The sequence below is a fragment of the Piliocolobus tephrosceles genome, chromosome 8 (genome assembly GCF_002776525.5).
Source record: "Piliocolobus tephrosceles isolate RC106 chromosome 8, ASM277652v3, whole genome shotgun sequence".
In the NCBI taxonomy this organism is placed as follows: Eukaryota; Metazoa; Chordata; class Mammalia; order Primates; family Cercopithecidae; genus Piliocolobus; species Piliocolobus tephrosceles.
Window position 1 is genome coordinate 45,083,310 of NC_045441.1, and position 14,407 is coordinate 45,097,716.

Genomic DNA, 14,407 nt, shown 5'->3' on the forward strand with positions numbered 1-14,407 from the left:
CTAGGGGACTGGTTGAGATATATTTCAGAATCTGAACTCCCAATTGTTAGCTAGGCTTCCACAGGACAGAAAAATCAATCAGCTGCTGGGTAAAAGTATATGTTACACCTGCAGGAAGGTCTGTGAATAAGATTCATAATCCCACACATTTCAGGGTTCAGCTGTAAGAGTCAACACCTTCTGTGAGTTGTGTCCAAGCGTGAGAGACAGAATCTCAATGGTGGACAAGATCCATGAAGGAGAGCCTCTGCTCCACCTGTGAACAGCGTCTCAGTAGGGTAGCCACATGCTCACAGTTTTGCTGAATCTTGGTTTGAGAGTCACCCTCCTAACTGTGGACCAGATCCACATAGGAGAGTCACAATGTCACCTTTCAACTTCCTTCAGATGTAAAATTCAGAACGGCATTAGTGGGCTATGTTTATGTGAGAGGATGACAATCCTTACTGTTGGCTGGGTGTACATAGCAGCCTAACAATCTCACCTGTGTGCTAGGCCCTGTTATTACACTCTTTGTACCACAGAGAGTTCCATAGGGTATGTGTGAGTCTGCTCGGAAACTTTAGTGGTGATATAATTCCATGATACTGCCCATGGCCTTAATTAGGCCCAGGCACACTAGTCAATGCTTCTCTTACTGGCTGGATTCAAGTATGAAAGTTATCACCTTGCCTGTAAGCTGGGTTCAGAAATGAGTCACCATCTTATTTGTGACTGGATCTACACACAATAGGCACAATTCCAACTCTAGACTCTGCCTACAAGTGAGATTCAGGATCTCACCATTGGTCTCTGTCCGTGTGTGAGGGTGACAATCCTGTCAGCTGGGTGTGCACAGGAGAGGAGTAGTCTTATCTCTGTGTTAAGCCCTGCTATGACACTCTGTGTACAGCCTGAGGGCTTTATATGATATCTGTTAATGTTATAATCTTCTGTGTACTTTGTACAAGTAGGAGACCCTGGATGTACTCACTGTTCTAAGCCTAGTCACAAGAGGCAAAATCTCTTTATTGTCTTGGTCCAGGTATGAGAGTTATTACCTTACCTGTGTTTTGAGCCCAGATATATGTCACAATTTGAACCCTGGGCAGGAACCAGGAAGAAAAATCACATCACCTAGGTGCTGAGTACAGCAATATGTTAAAATCCTCCATAGTACAGGGCTCGCCCTGCCAGGAGAATCACATCACCTAAGTGCTTGGCCCGGGTGTATGTAATAGTCCCATCTGATGCATGCTGGGTCCACAAAGGAGAGTCACATTACTCAGATATTAGACAAAGGTGTATGTCACAATCACACCTTTGGTAAAATCCAGACATGAGATTCACAATCCAGCACATGTCTCAGCTCCAGGTATGAGAGTCAACATCTCCCGTGAGTTGGGTTCAAATACATGAGTCACATTCTACACAGCATTTGGTTTGTGCGTGAGAGCCCCAATCACACCTGCTCACTGTGTCTTGGTAGAAAAATCACAGCCTATTGGGTGTGTTTAATCCTGGTATGAGTCACCATCCAGCCTGTGGACTGCATTCACATACGAGGGTCACAGTTCGAACTTTTGACTGTCTCTGGTTATGAATTCAGAACCTCGACAGTGGGCTGTGTTTCTGTGGTAGTTTAACAATCCTTACAGTCACCTGGGTGTACATATGAGGGTCAGGTCACAATCATAGCTGTGTGCTGGGCTCTGTTATGACACTCTGTATACCACTGGAGAGCTTTATATGATACGCATGAAAGTTGCAATCAGATCTGAAACCTTCATTCTGGTATGGACCCATGATCTTACCTGATTTTCTATTTTGAGGTACAAGAGTCAACTTTTCTGTTGGCTAAGTCCAGGTATGAGAGTCATCACCATGCCTGTGAGCTGAGTCCAAACATAGGTCACAATCCCACCTGCGAGAACTGACCAGGTGGGAGGGTCACATCACCTGGGAGCTGGACCAGGAATATGTACCCGTTGTTCCAAGCCTAGGCACAAGAGTCAAAATCTCTCTATTGTCTTTGTCCAGGTATGAGAGTTATTACCTTACCTGTGTTTTGGGACCAGGTATATGTCCAGTTTGAAATCTGGGCAGGAACCAGGAAGAAAAATCACATCATCTAGGTGTCCCCTGCGGGAGAGGTCCAAGTAGGAGAGTAACATCTTCTTGGTGCTGAGCCAAGTGAAAAGTTCCAGTGCCCACTGTGGACAGGGTCAAGGCAGGGGAGTAGAGTCACATCACCTAGAGGCTGAGTTCAGCAACATGTAAAAATATCCTCTTAGGGTAGGACTCATGCATGAGTGTCACATCACCCAGGTGCTTGGTCCAGGCATATGTCACAATCCCTCCTGAAGGCAGCACTTGGGCACAAAAGGAGAATTATACCATCCAAAGGATGGGCCCAGAGATGTCACAATGCCTCTGTGTGAAGAGCTTAGGCAGGAGAGTCACATCACATGGATACAGTGCCCAGGGATATTTACAATCCCCACTTTGACAGGGCCCAGGGAAAAAGACATGGGCCACATCCACAGGTGCTGGGTTCAGTGATATATTACAATCTCCTTTGAGGATACCACCAAGGCATGAGTTACATAACCTAGGTGCCTGTGCCAGGTATCCGTCACAATTCTATTTGTGGAATTAGCCCAGGCTAAAGAGGCAAATCACTCAGATGCTAGGAAAAGGTATATGTCAAAATCACACCTGTGGGTATGGACAAGAAAGCATGTTACATCACCTGGTGCTCAAGCGGGGATATGGGAAATGTATCTCTGTTGGCAGGGCCTAGGCAGAAGAATAACAATTCTTGGATGCTGGGCCCAGTGATATGTCACAATTACTTTTGTAGGCTGGGCCTAGGTAAAAAAGGAGGGTCATGTGGCCTAAGTACTGGGCCCAGGGATATGTCACAATTCTCCTTGTGGGGAGGGCCCAGTTAGGAGAGTCATAGCACTTGGGTGCTGAGCTTAGAAATATGTCACGCCAGGCATGATGGCTCATGCCTGTATTCCCAGCACTTTGGGAGGCTGAGGTGGGTGGATCATTTGAGCTCAGTATTGGGGGAACCCACCCCCAATATTTCAATGTAGGTTCTTTCTATTTTCCGTAAGTGTCGGCCAGCTGAGAAATAAAGAGAGACAGTATAAAGAGAGGAATTTTACAGCTGGGCTGCTGGGGGTGACATCACATATTGGTAGGACCATCATGCCCCCTGAGTCTCAAAACCAGCAAGTTTTATTAAGGGTTTCAAAAGGTGAGGAGGTGTAAGAACAGGGAACAGGTACAAAGATCACATGCTTCAAAGGGCAAAATGCAGAACTACTAATAAGGGTCTAACAAAGATCACATGCTTCTGAGGGAAAGGACAAGGACAAAATCAGAAATACTGATAAGGGTCCAACAAAGATCACAAGGCAAAGGGCAAAGGCAGAACTACTGATAAGGGTCCAACAAAGATCACAAGACAAAGGGCAAAAGCAGAACTACTGATAAGGGTTTATGTACGGTGGTGCACATATTGTCTTCATAAACATCTGAAATGACAAAAAACAGGTTTCAAGAGCAGAGAACTGGTCTGACCACAAATTTACCAGGATGGAGTTTTTTCCCACCTAGTAAGCCTGAGGGTACTGCAGGAGAACAGGGCGTAGCTCAGTCTTTATCTCAACCACATAAGACAGACATTCCTAGAGCGGATGTTTATAGACCTACCCCCAGGAATGCATTCCTTTCCCAGGGTATTAATATTAATATTCCTTGCCAGGAAAAGAATTTAGTGATATCTCTCCTACTTGCACGTCCATTTATAGGCTCTCTGCACGAAGAAAAATATGGCTCTTTTTGCCTGACCCCATAGGCAGTCAGACCTTATGGTTGTCTTCCCTTGTTTCCTAAAAATCGCTGTTTTTCTGTTCTTTTTCAAGGTGCACTGATTTCATATTGTTCAAACACACATGTTTTACAATCAATTTTTACAGTTAACACAGTTATCACAGTGGTCCTGAGGTGACGTACATCCTCAGCTTGTGAAGATAACAGGATTAAGAGATTAAAGTAAAGACAGGCATAAGAAATTATTTGGGAACTGATAAATGTCCATATTAAAATGAAATCTTCATAGTTTATGTTCCTCTGCCACGGCTCCAGTTGGTCCATCTGTTCAGGGTCCCTGACTTCCTGCAACAGGTCAGGAGTTCGAGACTAGCTTGGCCAACATGGTGAAACCCTGTCTCTACTAAAAATACAAAAAATTATCTTGGCATGGTGGTGCATGCCTATAGTCCCAGTTACTTAGGAGGCTGAGGCAAGAGAATCACTATAACCTTCGAGGTGAAGGTTGCAGTGAGCCAAGATCACACCATTACACTCTAGCCTGGGCGACAGAGTAAGACTCTGTCTGGGGCGGGGGGGGGAAATAAAAGAAATATGTCAGAATGCCCTTTTTTGACAGATCCCAGATGAGAGAGTCTCATCACCTGATTGTTGTAGCCACTGATATGTCACAATTATCCATGTGGGCAGGGCCCAGGAAGAAAAATGAAAGTCCTATCACCTGAGTGCTGAACCCATTGATATGTCAGAAGTCTCGCTGTAGGCAGGCCCCATGTCGAAGTGGAGAACCACATCTCTTAGGTGCTGGGTGCAGTGTAATGTCACTCTCTTTCTGAGAGCAGTGCCCAGGCATGTGAGTCACACCTCTTTGGTTCTTGGCCCAAGTATATGTCACAATTTTATTTGTGAACTGGGCCATCTGGAGAGTCAAATTACTCACATGTTGGATGAAGTTATATGTCACAATAACACTGGGAAAGGTCCAGTGATAAGTTCTACCATCCTGCACATGTCTTTCCTTTAGGTAAAAGATTCATCATTGTGCTTATAATTGGGTCCCAGGTATATGGCACAATACAACCTGTGGGGAGGGAGAGGCCAGAAAAGACACATCACTTGGGTACTGGTCCAGAAATACATCACAATCCCCCTTGCAGGTGGGACCCTGGCAAAAGAGTCATATCACCTGGTGGATGGGCCCAGTGATATATCAAAATCCCCCCTGTAGGCAGAGCTTAGGCAGGAAAGGGGAATCACTTCACCTAAGTAATTAGCCTAGACATGTGTCACAGTGGCCCCCATGGGCAGAGCCAAGGCAGGAGAGTGACATCACCTTGGTGCTGGGTTCAGCAATGGGTCACAATCTCTCCAGTGGGCAGGAACCAGGTAAGAGAGGAGAATCCCATCACCTAGGTGCTGGGCTAAGTGATACGTTCCAAAGCTTCCTGTAGGAAGAACTCAGTCAGGAGAGTCACATTACCTGGGTGCAGTACCCAGCTAAACGTCACAATGTACTCTAAGTGCAGAGTCAAGGCAGTAGAATGAAGTCACATCATCTATGTAATAAGCCCAGAAATAAGTCACAATGCTCTTTGTAGGCAGGAAGCAAGCAGAGTAATCACATCACCTGGGTGCCTGCTGGTCGCAATGAAATGTAAAAATGCCCTTGGCAGGCAGCGCCCAGGAAGGAGTTTCACATTACTTAGGTGATTGGTGCAGGTATGTGTCACAATTTTAGCTGTGGGCTGGGCCTAGAAAAGAGTCAAATCACTCAGGTTCTGGGCAAAGGTACATTTCCCAATCACACACTTGAGAATGGATAGAAATGAGTTTCACAGTTTCACACAAGTCCTGGCTTCATGTATGAGAGGCAACCCCTTCTGTGAGTGGGGTTTAAGCAAAGGAGTTACAGTCTCAACAATGCACAAATCCGTGCATAAGAGCCCCAATCTCACTGGCAGATTGTGTTCCGGTAGAGAACTCACAGCCTCACAGGTCTGCTGAACCATGGTTAGAGAGCCACCAAACCACCTGGAAACCAGATCCACATGTGAGAGTAACAATTCCAACTTGCAACTGTTTTTATGTGTGAGATTAAATGCCTCATTCATAGGCTCTATTTACGTGTAAGAAGGAAGATCCTGTCGGCTGGGTCTGCATACAAGAGTCACAATCTCGCCTGTTAGCTAGGCCCTGTTATCAAACTCTCTCTATCATTCTAGGGCTTTCTATGATAGTCCTGATTATTGTAATGTTCTGTGAACTTTGCACAAGTAGGAGACCCAGGACATTACCTATGGCCTAAGCCTGGCTACACAAGTCAAAATATCTCCCACTGGCTATGTCCAGGTAAGAGAGTCATCATTGTGGTTGTGAGCTGGGCCCAGGTATGTGCCACAATTTCACCTACTGGCAAGAACAAAACTGTAGAGTCACATCACCTAGGTGCTAGACCCAGTGATATGTCATGATGCCCACTGTAGGCAGGGCACAGGCAGGAAAGTCACATCATCTGAGTTCTTGGTTCAGCAGTATTTCACAATCCCTTCTGTAAGTAGGGCCCAGAGAGTAAGAAGTCACATTACCTAGCTGCTGAGCCTGGCAATGTCACAATGCTCCCTGTTAGCGGGACCCAGGAAAAAGCACAGAGTCACATCACACAGCTGATTGGCCCATGATTTGTCAATCTTCACTGGTGGCAGGGCATGTGAAGAAAAGGAGAGACACATCACTTAGGTGATGGACCCAGCCAAATGTCACAAACTTGCCTGTAAGCAGGATCCATGCAGGACAGGAGAGTCACATTACTTAGGTTATAGGCCCATAGGTATTTCACAATTTCTAATGAGACCAGGGTCCTGGAATGAAAGAAAAGTTATACCACTTCTGTGAGGGGCCCAGAAGTATGTCACAGTGACCCTTTTGGGCTTGCCCACACAGGAGATGGGAGTCACATCGCCTTGGTAATAAACCCGGAGTCAAGTCATAATTTTTCCTGAAGGCAGGGCCAAGGCAGGAGAGTCACATCACCTACGTTTTTGGCCCAGCAATATGTCACAATCCCTTCTAAAAGCACAAGCAGCAAAGAAGAATCACATAACTTAAGTACTGGGCCCAGCAATATGCCACAATTCTCAATGGAGGCCAAGATGAGGCAAGACAGTAGAGTCACATCACATAGGTGATAAGTCCAAAGATATGTCACAATGCACCCTGTGGTAAGGCCCAGGCTGGAGAGTTACATCACCTAGGTACTTGATCCAAGTATGTGTCACAGTCCCAACTGTTAGCTGAGCCCAAGCAAATTATTAAAATAAATTAGGTGCTGTGTGAAAGTGTATGCCACAATCACACCTGCGGGAAAGCCCAGGAATAAAATTCAGAATTCTACATATTTCCCAGCTTCGGGTCTGAGAGTCAACACCTTTGGTGAGTTGCATCCAAATACACGAGAACAGTCTTAACACTGGACAGGATCCGTGCATGACAGCTCCATCTCCACCTGCAAACGGTGTCCCCATAAGATAGGCACAGCCTCACTAGGGTGCAGAAACTTGGTCTCAGAGTCACTATTTTACCTGTTGACCAGATGCATGTATGTGAGTCAAACTTTCAACTTTTCATAGCCTCTGGGTGTGAGATTCAGAACCTCTACAGTGAGCTGTGTCTCTATGGGAGTGACTATGCTTATTATTGGCTGGGTATCCACATGAGATTCGCAATTTCTTCTCTGTTTTTGGCTCTGTTATGACACTCTTTGTACCATCTGAGATCCTCACACAGCATGCTTGAGAGTGGAATTCTGCTCTGAGAGCTTTATGTTTCTATGGATCCAAGATCTTACCGGTTACCCTAAGCCCAGGCAGAAGTCAACATAATTTGTCTTGTCTGGGTCCAGATATAAGAGTCATCACCATGTTTGTGAGCTGGGTCCAGAAATCAGTCACAATCTTACTTGTGGTCAGATCCACATATGACAGTCACAATTTGGGCTGTGAACTGTGTCCACAAGGCAAAGTCAGGACCTCACTAGTGGGATCTGCCCATGTGTGGGTGACAATTCTTACTGTCAACTGGCTGTGCATATGAGAATAAGTCTGAACTTTGTATTGGGCTGTGTGGACACTCTCTGTACCACCATAGGGCATTATACTGGATGCATGAGTGTTGTGATTTTTTGTGACCTTTGTAAAACCCAGAACCATCCCCATTTTCCCAAGTGTAACAATGAGACTCAGTGTCTCTTCTATTAGCTTGGTCCAAGTATAAAAGACAACACTGTGCCTTTGAGTTAGTCAAGAAATGACTTCCCCTTCGACCTGTGGCCAAATCCACATGTGACAGTCATGATTCCAAGTGTGGTCTGTGACCATATGTGAGATTTAAACCCTCACCAGTGGGCTGTGTCTAGGTTTAAGAGTGATAATCCCATTGTTGGCTGGATGTGCCTATGAGAGTCTCAATCTCACCTGCGTGTTGGACTGCATTATGACACAGCTCATAAAACTCATGGACTTTATAAAATATTTGTGTCATAATTTCCTGTGACCTTTTATAAGAAAAGCCAGACCCTTACCTGTGTCCCTAAGTCTAGCCAGGAGAGTAAAAAATCTGTTGTATTGGCTGGGTCTACGCATGAGAGTCATTATCATGTCCGCTAACTGGGCCTGGGTATATGTAACAATTTCACTTCAGAGTGTGGATCAGGTGAAACAGTCATATCATCTGAATTTGGGGCCAGGGATATGTCAACATTCTCCTTGTGTGCAGTGCCATGGCAAGAAAGCCATATCACCTGAATGCTGGGCTTAGTGATATGTTACAATGCATGCTGTGAACATAAGAGGATACTCAAATCACTTAAATGTTGGGCCCAGAAATGTCACAATGCCCACCCTAGGCATGGCCCAGGCAGGAGGGTAACATCATTTGGGTGCAGGATCCAGCGATATATTACAATTCTTACTGGAAGCAGGACCCAGGCAGAAGGGAAGAGTCACATCACCTAGGGGGTGGGTCTAAAAATATGTTATGATTTCCCCTGTGGGCCACGTTCAGGCAGAAAAAGATGGTAACACAACCCAGGTGACAGCCCAGAGATATGTCCAAATTTCCCCTAAGAAAAGGGCCAAGACAGAAGAGTAATATCACCAAGGTGTGTGGCCCAAATATATGTCACTGTCTTGTGTATTTTATCCAGGCAAAATTATCAAATCTCATGAGCTGGGCAAAGGTGTATGTCACAATCACACCTGCAGGAATGTCCAGAGATTAGATTCGCAATCTCACATTGGTCCCAACACCAAGTATGGGAGTAAGCACTAGTGAGTTGGGTACAAGTTTGCAAATCAGAATCTCAGTGGTGACCTGGACTCCTGCGTGAGAGCCCCAAGACCCCTGCAGACATTCCTGGTAGAATAGTAACAGCCTCACACGTGTGCTGAATATTTGAGAGTCATCATCTTTTTCTGTGGAACAGATGCACATATCAGAGTCACAGTTCCAACTTTTGACTGTCTCTGAGTGTAAGATTCAGAACCTCAGCAGTGACTGGGCGGTGTCCATGTGGCAAAGTGACAATCCTTACTGTTGGCTGTGCCTATGAGAGTCCCAATCCCACCTGCGTGCTGAGCCCTGTTATGACACTCTCTGTGCCACTCAGGAACTTTATAAAATATGCACGAGTGTTGTAATCTCTGATCTTTCTACAAGTAAAAGACCCAGTAATAGCCTATTTCCATAAGCCTATTAAGAAGAGTCAAAACCTTTTCTATTGTCTTGGTCCAGGTAAGACAGTCATCATTATGCCTGTGAGTTGGGCTGAGGTATATGTCACAATCTCACATATGGCCAAGGACCAGGCAGAAGTTCACAACACCTGGGAGCTAGGCTAGGAGTATGCCAATATTTCCCCTGTGCACAGGGCCCAGGAGGAGAGTTGTATCAACCTGGATCTTGGCTCAGTGATATGAACAATTTCTTCTGTAGAGAGAACCTGGGCAGGAAAGGAGAGTCACATCATGTAGGTGCTGGACAAAGCAATGTCTCAATGTCCCCTTTAATTGTGGCTAAGGCCGGGGAGCAGAGTCATGTCACCTAGTTTATGGGCTCAGTAATATGTCACAATCTTCAATGGGGCTCGGCCCAGCCGGGAGTGTAGAGTCACATCTCCCAGAGATCTGTCACAATGCCTTCTGTAAGCTGGGCCTAGAAAGAAGGAGAGAGTCACATCACCAGGTGGTTGGCCCAGAGATATGAAACAATTTCTCCTCAAGGCAGGGTCCCGGCAGGAGCATCACATCACCTATGTAGCCCAGGTATATGTCACAATTTCAACTATAGGCTGGGCCCAGGCAAAAAAGTAAAAGCAATCAGGTGCTAGGCAAAGGTATATGTCACAATCGCACTCGCGCAAAGATCCAGAAATAAAATTTCTAATCCTGCACATGTCCCAGCTGAAGGTATGGGAGTCAACACCTCCTGTGAGTTGAGTCTGCGCGTGCGGTTCACAATCTCAACAGTAGACAGGATCCATACATAAGAGCCTCAACTCCACCTGCAGACAGTGTCTTAGTAGGGCAGACACACCCTAGCAGGAGTGCTGAAGTTTTGTCCAAAAGCTGAGGCAAGAGAATCACGATCCCGGGAGGTGGAGGTTGCAGTGAGGAGAGATGGTGCCACTGCACTTCATCCTGGGTGACAGAGTGAATCTCCCAGGTGTGAGATTGAGAACCTCAAGAGTGGGCTGTATGCATGCGTTGAGGGTGAAATCTTAATTGGTGGCTGGGTGTGCCTATGGGAGTCACAATTTCAGACGTGCACTGGCCTGTGACAACATCTTTGTACCACCCCAGGTCTTTATAAAATATGCATGAGCGTCCCAATAGTCTGTGACCTCTCTATATGTAGAATATCCAGGAGCATACCTGTTGTAATAAGTCTAACTATGAGTAAAAATCTCCCTTATTGGCTGGGTCCTTGTACGACAGTTATCGTCATGCCTGTGAGCTGGACCTACATATATGTCGCAATCCCATCAGTGGGCAGGAACCAGGTAGGTGAGTCATGTTACCTTGGTTCTGTGCCAGGGATTTGTCACAATACCACTGTAGGCAGAATGCAGGCAGGCAAGTGACATCATGTGGGTGCTTGGCCCAGTGATATGTCTTAGTCTTTTCTGTAGACGAGGCCCAGGCGGAAAGGGAAAGTCATATTATCTGGGTGCTGGGCCCAGGGATTTTCACAATCCCCTTTGTAATCAGGGCCCAGGCAGGACAGAAGAGTCATATTGCCTAGATAATGGGCCTGGTGACATGTCACAATCTTCACTTGGGGCAGGGAAAAGGAGAGAGTCACATTACCCCTGTGATGTGCTCAGAAATCGTTTCACTGCTGCCTGCAGACAGGTCCTAGGGAACAGAAGTAAGTCACATTCCTAAGTTATTAATCCAAAGGTATGTCACAATACACCTTAAGGGCAGGGCCCAATAAACAGAGTCATAGGCCAGCGTGCTTGTTCACCCCTGTAGTCCTGGCACTTTGGGATGTTGAGGCTGGCAGATTGCCTGAGGTCAGGAGTTCAAGACCAGCTGGCCAATATGGTAAAAACAACGTGTCTACTAAAAATACAAAAATTAGCTGGGAGTAGTGGTGTGCGCCTGTAATCCCAGGTACTTGGGAGGCTGAGGCAAGAGAATCACTTGAATCTGGGAGGTTGTGGTGAGCCAAGATTGCCCCACTGCCCCACTCTAGCTTGGGTAACAAAGTCAGACTCTGTGTCAAAACAAGCGAAAAAGAAAGAAAGAAAGAAAGAAAGAAAGAAAGAAAGAAAGAAAGAAAGAAAGAAAGAAAGAAAGAAAAGATAGAAAGGAAGGAAGGAAGGAAGGAAGGAAGGGAAGGAAGGGAGGGAGAGAGAGAGAGAGAAAGAGAAAGAGAGAAAGAAAGAAGAAGGAAAGAAAGAAAGAAAGAAAAGAAAGAAAGAGAAAGAAAGAAAGAAAGAGAAAGAAAGAGAAAGAGAGAAAGAAAAGAAAGAGTCGTAGACCAGCTTGGGCAACACAGGGAGACCTCATCATTAAGAAAAATTTAAAAATTAGCTGGGCATGGAGGCATGCTCTTGTAGTCCTAGCTATTGGGAGGCTGAGGTGGGAGGACCACTTGAGTCTGGGAGGTTGAGGCAGCAGTGAGCTGAGATGGCGCCACTGCACCCGGCCTGGATGACAGAGTGAGACTCTGTCTCAAGAAAAACAAAACAAAAAACAAAAAAACCTTTTTCCTCTCAGTTAGGATATGGTTTCCATCCTCCTAGTCACCCTTAAAGGTCATTGCTTCCCTGTAACCTGCTTGGGGCGTGTTCTTCCCCCAGCCTCGGTGTTCCTGTGTGGTCCTGGGTACTTCCATTTATTACATCCATAACAGGGGAAGGTGGAGCAAGGAAACCACCTTCACCTTCATTCCCATTGCAAAACAAAGACTTGGGAGTAGGGTGGTCTTGATTTAAGGATTTAATCTGGTAGATCCTTACAGGCAGTGACAGCAAAGCCTTAGCCAAATCATCAGAAGTGTGAAAGATCTACTCTGGAGGTGGGGAAAATGGAATCCCTGTACACAAGAAAATGGAGACACAGGGCTGACTTGTGAGAAACAGGGACAAGGTAAGGCACTGAGAGAAGGGACACTGGAAGAGAGAGGAGAAACAGAGTCAAAAAGGATGAAGGAGCTGTGAGAAGTGACATGTTCAGTGCTACTGGGAAGAGGATGGAGGGGTGGCTCAAACCCTCGTTAGAATCCACTGCTGCTCCCACCAACACCACAGCAATGAGTGTTCCAAGAATAGAACAGGGCTGAGTTCCAGATCTGGGCTGTCGTTGGGACATAACAGGGACCCTTCATGGGGACAGCAAGAAGGTTCACTGACTGACCCAATTCAGAGGAAGGAGGAGCCTGGCCTTCAAAATCACTATGACCATCAGAATGCCCTAGGAGATCAAAGAAATAACAGAGTAGGTGTGAGATCTTTAACAAACGTGTGCACTCAAACAGTGCAAAGGCAAATCTCCCAGGGGAATCAGAATTCAGAGCCCACCTCTAGAGAGCTTCCTCTGGCCAGCAGCAGAGGAGGAAGTCAGAGATTCAAAGTAGGGAGGAGATGCAATGCACTTTTGCTGACTTTGAAGATGGAGGGGGCAAATTGAGTAAAATGTGGGGAAACATTTACTTACAGAGAGCGGGTCCTAGCTAGCAGCAAGCAAGGGAACAAGGATCCCAGTCCTACAACCATGAGGAATTGGAAACTGGCAACAACCAGAATGGGTGTAGAAGTGGGTTCTTCCCAGCACCTCTAGATGAGAGCCCAGCGTGTTTGATACACTGACTTTAGCGTTGTGAAAACCAAAGCAGAGAGACCAGCGGAGTCTTCTGGACTCTGAACCATAAGTTCTACAGAACCACGAGCTAGTAAATGGGTGTGTTCTAAGCCACTACATTTGTGGGGACTTGTTATGGAGCAATAGAAGACTAATATACCTCTCATGCCCTGCCCAGTGGTGACCTCAGCAGCACCTTCTAGGTCTAGGGGACTCATGTAATATACTTCTTTTTTGAGACAGAGTCTCACTGTCACCCAGGCTGGAGTGCCATGGCACAATCTCAGCTCACTGAAACCTACCTCCAGGGTTCAAGCAATTCACGTGCCTCAGCCTCTCGAGTAGCTGGGACTACAGGCATGTGCTACCATGCCCGGCTAATTTTTGTATTTTTTTCTAGAGACAGGGTTTCACCATGTTGACCAGGCTGGTCTTGAACTCCTGACCTCAGGTGATCCACCCACTTCAGCCTCCCAAAGTACTGGAATTACAGGTTTAAGCCACTGAACCCGGCCATATCAACTTTTTAAATTATAGTTTAATAAAAGTAGAAATCAATAGCCAAATAAAAATTTAAAAACTCACAAGTATGTACACAGTAAACAACATGTTCCTGAACAACCCATGGGTCAAAGAGAAAAACCAAAGGGAAATCAGAAAGCATGTTGACAAAAAAAGAAGATAGAAACAACATACGGTAACTCCTGGGATCAAAAAAAAAAAAAAAAGACAGACCCACAAAAACAGTTCTAAAACACAAATTTATAGTGCTATATAGTTCTATATCAAGAAAAAGTAAAAGATGTCCAATAAAAAACATAACTTTAATCCACAAAATACTTGAAAAAGAACAACTAAATAATCCCAATGTTAGCATAAAAAAAAAAATTGGCCAGGCTAGGTGGCTCCTGCCTGCAATCCCAGCACTTTGAAAGGCCGAGGTGGGTGGATCACCTAAGGTCAGGGTGGCCAAAATGGTGAAACCCCGTCTCTACTAAAACTACAAAAAGTAGCCGGGCCTGGTGGCATGAGCCTGTAATTCCAGCTACTCGGGAGGCTGAGGCAGAAGCATCACTGGAACCTGAGAGGCAGAGGTTGCCATGAGCCGAAATCACGCCACTGCACTCCAGCCTGGATGACAAGAGTGAAACTCCGTCAAAAGAAAGAAAGAATGGAAGGAAGGAAGGAAGGAAGGAAGGAAGGAAGGAAGGAAGGAAGGA

The 14,407-nt window shown here is 45.8% G+C and overlaps 1 protein-coding gene across 1 annotated transcript in view; it reads left to right on the top strand.

The window, feature by feature from the left end:
* The first annotated feature begins 7,075 nt into the window (after positions 1-7,075).
* LOC111529418 (zinc finger protein 679) overlaps positions 7,076-14,407 on the top strand; it is a 35,892-nt gene continuing 28,560 nt past the window's right edge. The window contains exon 1 of the mRNA XM_023196315.1: positions 7,076-7,254. The gene's annotated coding sequence lies outside the window, so the exon portion shown is untranslated. The remainder of the gene's footprint in view (positions 7,255-14,407) is intronic.